This window comes from Plectrocnemia conspersa, unplaced genomic scaffold (assembly GCF_051122295.1).
Source record: "Plectrocnemia conspersa isolate PC_06_02 unplaced genomic scaffold, ASM5112229v1 ptg000006l, whole genome shotgun sequence".
In the NCBI taxonomy this organism is placed as follows: domain Eukaryota; kingdom Metazoa; phylum Arthropoda; class Insecta; order Trichoptera; family Polycentropodidae; genus Plectrocnemia; species Plectrocnemia conspersa.
The window spans coordinates 9513234-9525478 of record NW_028277170.1 but is presented as its reverse complement, the minus strand read 5'-3'; the positions used below and the strand labels follow the sequence as shown (position 1 = coordinate 9525478).

Sequence of the window (12245 nt, the reverse complement as noted above, 5' to 3'; positions counted from 1 at the left end):
GAACTGTTGCACGGATTTATATAGATATTAGGTTTTTTTTGGTGCTTAAACGTTTCGGGTTTGTCGTCGTAGACACGATTTTAGCGTAATGCTCTATGAGGTAGTGCCTCATCAGAGAATAAAATTTTCTATGAAAATTCAGAATCTTCCTTCGCTGTCCATGGTCTCTGGGCTTCAGTTCTTGTGATATTTGAATTTTATATGGGTGTAGGTACGGGTACAGATACAAAATGCGACAAAGGGAGCTATAAAAAAAGCCCAAAAGCTGCGAACTCCGACGGGTCTATGGCCACACTCACTTAAAGTATCTAGCAATATTCTCGGCTGAACGGGCATCACAATGATGCACAAGCCACACTATCTCCAACACTTCCAGTCTTTTTAATTTTTTTCACTATGTTGCTAATTGTTTGCTCACTATGAACATAATCTTCCCGTAAATTTCGATACACAGTTCGTACAAAATTGTTATTTCTGTAGAACAATTGAACAATTTTAAAGCACCGAGCGGTGGTTAAGCGATACATTCGATACTTTGAATATGCATGACTATTGACAGCTGTTTGATTTACAGTGCTGTCAACATAGGAAACTCGAATTGGACCAATACGTGATAGTAGCATGCGGAACTATTAGAAAAGGCAACCCAGCAGTCTCACAGAACATACTACTCTTTGAAAATGGTAACGCTACTGAACAGGCTCGGATGTCGAAGGGCGCGCACTTGAAGTATTCAATGTAACATAATAAGAAATACACGTTTGATGGGTATATACAAGAGAAAAATATTTTTTATGAATATTAATATTTAAAAAAAAATAATTATAATATTTTACGTTTTTACAAAAGGCTTGGCAGGCCGTAGAGTGATTGCTTGCTAGTGGGCCGCATGCGACCTGTAAGCTAAGAAGATATTTTACATATTCAAACTCAAAGTATGAGCTACAATGGAGTTGCGAGATATGATCGTATGTGGTGATCCTATTGCTTTGTATTCCACGGTGACGTTACGCAATTATAATTTGACAGCATCTTCAGTGTTCCGTGTAACTCTTCTTGCAATTTTTATTTCTCGTGAATGTTCATCATGTCACTGTTAAAGCCAGAAAAGAAGAGACTAGTGGACTGTCGTGCTTTTAAAGCAGAGTGGGGTGTATGTTTTTGTTATAGAATTAGACGATAAAGCATTATGTTTATTGTGCGATGACATTATGCCTGTACTAAAATGATACAATATACATCGTCATTACCAGACAAAGCACTTGACATAATATTCATAATTCGCAGAAAAGCAACGATTAGAAAAGTTGGTAAGTGTAAAAAATAATTTTACATCACAATTTTACATCCAGTTCCTGGCCCGTCGTGGGCAAAAATTTACGATCTGTCCCTTCATAAAAAAGTTTGATTACCCCTGCTCTATGCGATAAAAAATTATTTCAAATCGCTTCCTTATCAGGTCGTCAGATGTCGCCAGTGTCTCGTATCGTGCTAGAACATAAACGCACCCACACGAGTGCGCGTTATAGTCGTGTTGTCGATGATCATGAAAATGCAGTGTCGATTAGCCAATGTGTCGCGTTAGATACAACACACAGGTTTCCTTCTGTGTACATTGGTTGTTGCAAACAAAGGTCGAAAGATCAGTTTTAAAATTTAAACGATCGCAAAAATGATCTACTTCTTTTTCGACAGAGGGAGAGTGAGCTAGTAGCAGAAAAGAGTAAGTATTTCTACTTTATTTTTCTAAATTTATTTCTAAATTGGTATAAGTCATATAATTCATAAATAATAATAATATATTTATGTATGTATATATTAAAGACAAGGCATAATATCATTTAATTACACAAAAACCAGAACACGATTATTTTATTAGATTTTGAATCTATTTTTTCAAAACCAATACAACGAAATAATAGCACATTACAATAACTCTTGCTCTTCAAAATATGAATTTTATTATAAGAGCCATAAGTCGATGTGATCCTGTTGTTTGGAAAGTTTTGAGTGCTTAATAATTTTATAACGCCAATTAAATTGTTATCCGTTCTTCTCTATCGCATCCATATTTTCCGCAATTGGTCTTATCAACTTTGTTTACATAATATATAAAAATACACTTCATATTGTTTTTATTTATTTATTTGTTGGAAATCTGACTATTATGACTAGAAAAGTTTATCTAAATACGCCATGTCCATTAAACATACATATGCATACACCAGGGGTGGCCAACCCAAATGATCTTGCGGGCCACTTTGGAAATACATCATAGCTCCGCAGGCCATATATAAAATTATATATCGCCATATTAGATTTAGATACACTATAGACATTTTTTTGGAGTGAAAAATTGAATCATAATGAGTTATTATTATTGTGTTTACTATTATTCTTACTAAGCATAATGATACTAAACGTACACTGTAAAGAATCTCGCGGGCCGGAAAATTTTCAAGGCGGGCCGCGGGTTAGACACCCCTGGCACACACAGTAGTGTAGTGCTCTGAAACATTTTTTCACCCACGGCATACCAAAAGTGTCCATAAGTAAATAAATGATAAAGATAGATAAATTTCGCATTCTTAATATAGAAACTGTATCTAATGGAGCCGAAACATCGTTTCTGTACCTTATTTTGTTTACTGGAATGCGTTCCAGTTTTAGGATTTCTCATTGTGTAGTATAGGTAGTTTTCAAAAAATCTCAGAGATCACTCTTCTCAAGAAACGTTGGCCAATGAATTCTCTGAAATAATAATGGATACCAGAGTTAAAACAGATGTAAAGGCTCAAAACAATTAGCTGGATGTATTTGTTGACGATAAAAAAGAAATGGTTTAGTATAAGTTGACATTATTAACCCAAGATCTTTTACAGATAATAGAAGTTTGTGAAACAATAAATTATGATATCTTAACCATATAAATATAAGATAAAAATATTTTCCTAAGTTATGGCTTGAGATGATATAATATAAATTTATCATAAAAGATATATAAAAAGCTTCTAATTACTAAAAAATATTCAGACATGCACGTATAAAGTAAATTAGCACTCGAAAGTATAGCAATTGAATTTAGAATAGAACCAAGAGTCTATAAAGCTGAAATGGCTTTTATAAAACAAATAGTTGTGGCTTAAGTGTAAAAAATTCTCTTAAAGATTTGAGTCTTTCTGTAAGCGTTGTTAGCATATAACAAAGAACAGCACGTGAAATGCTATATTGCCGCCTGAAGATTTGTTAAACATCAAAAAAAGGACTTTCTAATATACATCGATAAAACAAAATGTATGGTTATAAGCAAGCAGAAACAGAATTAGACAGAGATAGAATTGATAGAAAAAAGCGTTTTAAATACTTTTATAATTGTTTATAAACGATGAAATAGATCCCGATAAAGAGATTAAAGCCAGCATCGAAATTGCTATAAATTTAAAGATGGCCTTGCAAACAAAACTTAAATTCATAAATTCAGTCATCTGGACTTCAAAAATCAATACAATCAATAGACTGGAAGCGTCTGAGATGTGGTTCTATAGGTATTCAATTCATAATAGGATGCGATTGAGAGCTCCTTTTAGCCATCAAATAAAGTTAGATTGAGTACCTCGGACACATGATCCGTGGGAACAGTGAGCGAGCACTAAACTTCTCTCAAGTTACCCATGTGTATAAAAACGTATGCACAGCGTCAACTCATTCCCAACAACATCATCAAGATCTTTAATCGAGCTATCCTACTTGGACTCACTGAGTTAGTACGAACTCGAACTTAGTAGAGCCGCCGACCAACGACATGCGGAGAAGATTGAAAAAGCCACCGCTTCGCTATTCACGTCAATCCTGGTCCAGCTTGACGTCCGGATTACGAAGTTTGGATCTTTTGGAAAAAATACTTCACGTCTATATTAATATAAATATGCAACATGACTAAAATTGTTCCACAATATAAATTATAAGCAAAATACTTTGTCTTGTTACAATAAACAACATGACTCAGACTAAGACGGTGGTAAATGGTCTGCAGGCTTGAGCTTTTGAGTAAGCTGAATCTAAGCGGGGACCTTTCGCGAGAAGTGTTACCACGTTCGTAGATTTCCATGTTTTTAAGAAACCACATAGGAGTTTTACTGTCCATAAGTAGGGATTGCAATAATGCCGGAATATCGAGAGAAAAACGGTAAATACCGATATTACCGGTTTAGACATTATTTTCATTATTTTCGAAAATACGGGTGCTAAATCTTGCTTCTTTTGGAACAATATTTATTTTTTGCCATTTTTTTTATATTATATAATTATTGGGAACTGCTAGGTAACGTTAGGCTTGCCAGAGATAAATAAAATGTATTCCTTTTATGTTGACACGTTGTGCATATTGTACAAATAGATCGATTTAAAAAAAATAAAATAAAAATATTTTTGGCACTACCGGTATTATAAAATGAAATACCGGTAAAGGCAATTCTCCTCCAATAAACCTATTAATTAATTGTACATTTAAAAAAACAATATTTAATGTAAAAAAAAATAATATTAATGAATAGTTTATTTATTAATTTGTTGGTGAAAATCGGCATACTGTTTAACCATTATGCAATATTGAAGTGTTTCGATATGCTATCAGACGAAAAAGCGAGACCTCACGAGACCCGCGAATTGGTATCGTCGTTTTGTGATAAATCGTTTCAACGTGTTCGAAAAATAACGTCAGTATGTATAAAATTCTTATCGCATTTCTGTTTTCACGAGACATCGCACGCTTTTAGCGATGTTAAATTTAGTGTGATAAAAATTTGATTGAATTATACACATATATTTAGAAGGACCAGTGATAGCAACATAAATCAGTGACAGCAGTTTAAACTGGTGTATTGGAAATAAATATTATTTTAAAATCTAAACTTAATCTTCCAAACTGGGGGCAGCAAAAAAGATTAACCGTTAATTCTTAATTAATGAATGAATAAGTTTTTGACTGGTTAGTAAACGCAATTCGTTAATATTGAAGTTACTGATGCTGATACAAGATAGTAGGAATAGACACAAAGTTTTGGCTAGAGATAGTATTAAACCGTGTAAATTAAAACAGCAATTTGTAAGTATGCATTCTAAATGCATTAGAAAATCCATAGATATTTTAAACATATTATTAAAAGAGTAATCTACAAAGGCAACCGTGCGCAAAATAGTTTCTGTCCTATCAAATGCATTGCTATCTTTGCACCAAGATTCCTACAGAATCGCAGAATATATAAAAAAACATATTCAATAGATAAAAAAGCTAATTTTGTCAGCAGTTTGTTACGCGAATCATATGCAAAACAGTTGCGACGGATACCGCTTGCTGATAATATAGTTGGGAGAAAAATTGATATATTGAAGATCTTTGCGAAAATTCGCAATATATGTAAATAAGGCAACAGCTGTAGCTAAAGATGCTATTTTATTTGCATATTTTTGATATATTACAGAAGATTTTAAAGAAGAAGATAGAATATGTAAGTCATTTTGCAATTTCTGGAAAAGCCATGTTTAATATATTTTACATATTTTTAATGAGAACGACGTAAAATAGAATTACTTTACTGGATTTATAGTCAATGTTAGGACACACAGTAGGTCTTTAAGTATTAGTTAAAAATAAAGCACTCGAAGTTATCTAGACGAACTGACAAATTCACAGAGTAGCTATTGTTTAAAAAAAATGTTATGTTGTATGAAAAGTTAGGCGAAGTTATGAAAACTAAATACACATCACTTCTATACAGTGGCGTAGCTAGGGTATGTGCCGCCCAGGGCGATCCTTGAAATTGCCCCCCCCATACATTTTTTGCAGGGTCATAAAATCAGCATTTCTTAAAATAATAAATTGGTTATTATTAAGCTCTTGTTATTCGTGGATTTATATATGTTTTAGTGCATTCAGGGTTAAGAACCACACTAGACGATCCCATCGCGAATATGCCGCCCCCAAGTAAGTGCCGCCCGGGGCGGCCCGCCCCCTCCGCCCCGCCATAGCTACGCCACCGCTTCTACACTATTGTGAAGTGCGTGGGCTTTCTCATGCAATAATGATTCAAAATGCTTACGAGCATGAACAAAAAAAGTAGCAAAATACTTTTAACTGTTCATTTGAAAGCCTTGGCAATTTACTTTTCATATTATTTAAATCAGTGGTTCTTAACCTTTTCAAAGTCACGGTGCACTTTTGATAATGGGAAAAAGTGGCGGTGCACCAGAATTAAGAGGTTGAAAAAAATATGTGGACATAATTTTTATTACATATTTAAAAAAAATAATAGTTACATACAAAATTACAACAATTTTTTTAAATTAAATTATAATAAAAAAGTTTAATATTGAAAATAAATTTAGTTAGTTAATTTTGCCCCTAGAAACAATTTTAAATTACGTGTTTTATTAAAAATATTTGTATTAATATTTGAAGGTGCTCTTTGGGTGGCAAATCTAAGTGGTGCATTTTCCCCCCATTGTTTACCCAAAATGACGTTCCTGTTTAACATAATGGAATTTATATGATCTATCAAAAACTAATTAATGTGATACCTGAGCTTGTTGGCTTTTGCAGATATCAGAAATATTAGGTCGAATATTTGGTATAGTTACCCTGAATTCTTCGTTTAATTTTTTTTCTGTCTTTCTCGTTTTTTAGTTTTCATATTAGTTGTTGTTGAGAAACCAAGCTCACACAAATATGATGTTGAAAACTGTAACAAATTTTTCAGTGCCTTCATGTAAAGAACTGAATATTCCTCTTGGACAGTAATCCAAAAATTCTTCATAGTTATTTCGGAAAATTTAATTTTTAGAGTACGATCAGTCGACAATGAGACTAATTTGATGATTACGTATCCGGTCATAATTTTCTATATTTAAGGATGAAAAATAATGTGCAATCTTTTCTTCCAATAAAATTAAATGTTCTATTATTGCGGAAATAACTCCCTCAGGAATGTTTTCGTTAAGTGAAGAAAACATATCTACTTTTTTTTCTATTATTCGATTTTTCCAAAGAGTTATTTTTTCCGAAATCCTGTCAATTTGTCAATGGATGTCATGAATTTTTCGTTTTTTCCTTGAATGCTTGTGTTAACGTTATTTAAGTAATTAAAAATATTTGCTAAATATGCCACTTTAGCATACCAATCATTATTCTGAAGACATTTTACAAAATCATCCATACCTTCATTTCGAAAAAATATTAACAATTCATTCTTAAGTTCTATGAATCGGTATAAAACTTTACCCTTAGATAACACCTGACTTCAGTGTGAAAAAGCAAACACTCGTACATAGCTTTCATAGAAATGCAAAGTTTTTTAAGCATGCGTGTTTTTAAATAAATATAAATTCACTATATTTACAACTTGATCTAGTACAGGTTTTAGTGCTGCTGGTAATGTTTTCGAAACTAAAGATTCTCTATGTAAAAAACAGTGCGTAGATATAATATTTGGTTTTCTTGTCTTTGCAAGGGTTACAAATCCTTTAAATGAGCCTATCATTGAAGAAGCACCATCCATACAAAATCCTACACATAACACTCATGATATTTTAAATTGTTCTAAATATGAATGAATAAGATCAAAACATCTTGTCCTGTCGTATGCTTGGTAAGTTCTTTGCAGCATAGATATTGATTCACTATTTTGTTTTCATTTATGAAACGAACGAATCTTAGTATTTGTGCCTTACCGCTAATGTCAGTAGATTCGTCGATTTGTAAAACAAAATATCGCTTGGAAAGTTTATCGTTAACTGTTTTCTCAATATCATCCGACATATTTAATTATTTTTTTATTGTATCGTTTGAAAGAGGAATTTTCATAATTTCCTTTTTGCTTCATCACCAAAAATAATTTTTCCTATTTCACAACATGCAAGTATGTGGTTTTAATTGTACAGCAATCAATTCAGCAATCTTGTATGATGCCAGTTATGCCTTATCGGAAATTTTAACAGTTTTTTCAAAATATTTTGCATGCTTAACAATCTTTTGAAGTAATCTTTACTTTTTGATGCAAGATCGGCGTGCTTCGTAGTGAAGTGGCGATTTAACTTGTCAGGATACATCGCGCTATTGGACAGTTTTTCTCCACATACAACACATAATGGAATGTGATATCCTTTCTCATTGATGCTAGTAAAACTGAAACGAAAATAGTCTTCAGAATACTGTCCATTATTTTTTTTGATTTTACTGGATATATTTTCTTTTGTATGAGACGTATGATGTCTAGTAACATAGTCACTACTTCTTCCACTTGTACTCCCAGTGTCATTAATATTTTGGTCTGATTCACAATTTCGTTTGATAATAAATTTATCCATTGTGGGGTATCACGACTATAATAAAATAGAAATTAATTGAAACATTAAGATTTTACTATTTTGCGGATATTTTGTTTTTACCAATTTTCTCGCGGTGCACCGGTTAAGAACCACTGATTTAAATGATCTTGATTCCACAAAGTTCACATTGTGCACAGAATCTATTTGTCGATTATGACTTTCGAGAACGAACAACTGATAAATTGTACATGCGATATTTCATTGAAATAAAAATTGGAGACTGAAACTGTATTTCAATATTGATTGAATTAAATTGAATAGACTTTGTCGAGCCATTATACACGTGCGTTGTTATTCGTATCATCCTATTTATGCGAAAACGAATTTTTACATCAGCTGCTGTAACAGTAAAATATCAACCCTATTTTCTAGTGAAAAATAAACCCGATTAGTACTTTCGTCGAATACACCGCTATTCGATAAGCTTTATTCTGATAGACGGTTCATTCATCGCATTAATATTAAAAAGCAAGTAAATCTGATTTTATGAAAACATATTTTTATTAATTTAAATATGCCTGAATTATTTTACGTAATCAGAGGGGGAGCTAAGATGTTAAAAATTTGAAAACCACTGCTCTAGATTAGGGGTGGGAAACATTTTCACGTTGGAAGGCCGCATTAAATTAGTTACAAACAAAAAAGCCGCGTTCAAGAAATTTCAATTGATGACCTCAAAATCAGTACCAAAAATTTTTGGAATATATCATGGGTTGATTACGCTCTTTAATTTTTATTGTAATAAACTATGATACTAATTATTCACAAAAAGTTTAAAATAAGAAAATAAGAAATTATGTATATAATGGTAATCAATCAATACATATTATTATTATGATGTAATTATGATAAATTTACAAAGAATAAAAATACAATAATTAGATGAAATTTTTATAGAGAAATTTGATTAAAATTATAAATATAAAAATAGATTTTAAGTACTTCGCGTTTTTCTGCACGAGTAGACATACATATAAGTATCATATTAAAAATAATTATAATACGTTTTATTATATCGATATAAAATTTGTTGAACATTTTTTATAATCAATTGTTTGCACAGTTATTGTTTGTTTGCCGGTCGGAAGGATGCTGCATATGACATAAATGTCAAATGGGTATAAGTGCGTCACGCAAATAAGTATTAAGCTACTATACAGTACTAATTCTGTTGCTGACATGTCAGAGGAGAGCCCTGACAGGTAAGTAGCAAACGTTTATTTTCATTGAATAAACGATTGTCCTTGAATCTATTCAAGGTTTACCATATTTTATTGCGAGCATTATAATTGCTCATTAACGACGTTATAGGCAATTAAGTGCAAAATAAGAATTATAAACATTTTTTTGTGTAGTGTAAATATTATAATCAGTTGCTTAGTACATACTATAAGTATTTGGTAATATTTGGGGTCAACTCTCAGTGTTTACTAGTAACTAAAATACCTGTTACAAACGAACTGTTGTCTATTCCTATATGTGATTTTTAAGTTCAGTAATTAAATGTTATTAATAAAATCCAGTTTAAGTTACACCTATGCATAAAGCGACTGAAAGCATTATAATATAATATAATATTATATTTGATTAAGTCATAGGTGTTCATGATTATTATGCAACAACAGTAGATTTACACTAATAATAATTATAATACAAGCAGTATTATGGCTATTAAGATATCGCTGTATTTTTATTTCGTTTATGACGAATCATATTCAGTTGCTGATCGCAATGGAGACAATATGATCTTATGATCTAGCTAGTTTTAAAATATCAATACAATATTAAATTTATTTAATTTAATATTGTATTGATATTTTACATTTTATTGTTCTCGTAAAACTGAAGAAGAAGAAAAACACTATCAAAAACAAAACAGCAAAAGCTATAGTAAAGTATTCATATAGCAACTAACGTTTTATATTGATTTCATTATTTTTTTTACATTGCCCGTTGCTTTTTTGTACTGTGTATGCGAGAGCTGAAAATAATAACGTGTGTAGGGCTCCCCCATATAATCCAGTCATTGTAGAGAGAGTATAATGGATCGAAAAGGATAAACCCAGTACTTACCCTTCGTTAACGGGTGTTAAAATCGTTTACACAAAGGATGATGCAACTGGGATTGAAAAGCGAATTTAACGACAATGGGCAAACCATCTGATGTTCAAATTAATCAGTGGAAAATGGTTGATATTTTAATGCATGCGAATCAGATTAGGTTCCAATGTTAATATGTATACCTAATAAACAGCTAACTGCACGTTTAACAAAAACAAGGCCGGCTTCTTCTAAATAACATTATGCGATATATCATATATTGTGAATAATTTCTGTCACTTTCATTAAAATATAAATTAAATTCTTCACATAGATGTAATTAAAAATCTATATTAACAGCTTAACGACCGGTATTTATTTGCCGAACTTTGCTTGGTGGCCGGGCGATCTCACGGAAAAATCGCAAACAATTATCTTTTTCAGTAAATTCCCTATAACTTGTAAACCAATTAAGATATTGTATTCAAATTTAATATGTAGCTTCCTTATGATTTTTCGCATAAATACCTGTCAAGTACGTCATTTAACCAGTGTTTCTAAACCTGTGGGTCTAATTTGTTTGAAATAATAGTTTCGAAAACAAATTTATATCATTGGCAAACATCTTACAAATACAAAGTAAGTGAGACTCTTCAATAGATTAGTATTAATTACCTGATTTTTTTATCACTTTTTAAATTTAAAAATAAAAATTTTGATTTGTTATTTCTGGGCCACAGTGTCTAACCATTTGTAAGCCCATACTCACGAAATGAATTTACGGTACATTTCACTAAAAATATTTTGCTTATTGCACTTTATTAAATTAAAAGTAACATGTATGCTTTCAATATATTTAATATTCATCATTTCTATTCTTTCCATAATAATAATTTGGTACTATATAGGTGATATAAACAAAAAACCAAACATAAATTCTCAGAACAGCTTCTTTCTAATTATATTGTATGCCCCGCAATTTCTTTGAGCGAAGGCCTACGCCCATTTCTAAAAGGTTCATTGTTGACAATTTACTACCTGCACTTGCGATAGATACATTGGCTCTAATCTTAGGAAAGATATTTTCTACTTAATTTTGTATTGGTTATTTACATGAAACACAAGTTAGATCAGCCCATAATATTCGCATACACTACAAGGAGTTTAGCAATTCACCAAAATATTATGATAATATTTTATTTAAGAAATTATTATTAAAAAAAAATAGTTTACGATTTTATCTATTGTTATTGTTAATTTATTATTCTTAATCTTATAACACATCTAAGCACTATATTTTTTACCAGCTTAACGCCCGGTGTTTTTTTGCCGAACTTACCTTGGTGGCCAGGAGATTTCGCGGAATAATAGCAAAAAATTACCTTTTTTAGTAAATTCCCTATAACTTGTAAACCAAATAATATATTTTATCGAAATTTAATTTATAGCTTCCTTATGATTTTTTGCATAAATTTATTGTAATTACGTAATTTAACCAGTGTTTTTAAATCTGTGCGCTGCATAATTAAGTGATATAAAAAAAAACTTGTTTACAAATATAATATTAAATATTTACTATAAATTACAATCAATGTTATTCTCAAAGGTTAAATCGCCACTACCTGGCCCGTTTTATCAGCTTACCTTGTGCATACCTTTTAAGAATTCATCTATTAAGGTATTTGACACTTTTTTTATTGTGGAATTCCCAAATTCGGGAATTCCACACAGATAAAATAATGCATTTTATAATCGAAGTAATGCAATATATTTAGTCTCCTATAAACTATCGGTCGAAACGTATCGCGAAAATTGCTCTTCTC

General features: G+C 31.4%; 1 protein-coding gene across 8 annotated transcripts in view; it reads left to right on the top strand.

Moving 5' to 3' along the window:
* Positions 1 to 1486: 1486 nt before the first annotated feature.
* cyc (basic helix-loop-helix ARNT-like protein cyc) overlaps positions 1487 to 12245 on the top strand; it is a 52181-nt gene continuing 41422 nt past the window's right edge. For all 8 annotated transcript variants that reach the window (XM_088187561.1, XM_088187560.1, XM_088187559.1 and 5 more), the window contains exon 1: positions 1487 to 1723. The gene's annotated coding sequence lies outside the window, so the exon portion shown is untranslated. The remainder of the gene's footprint in view (positions 1724 to 12245) is intronic.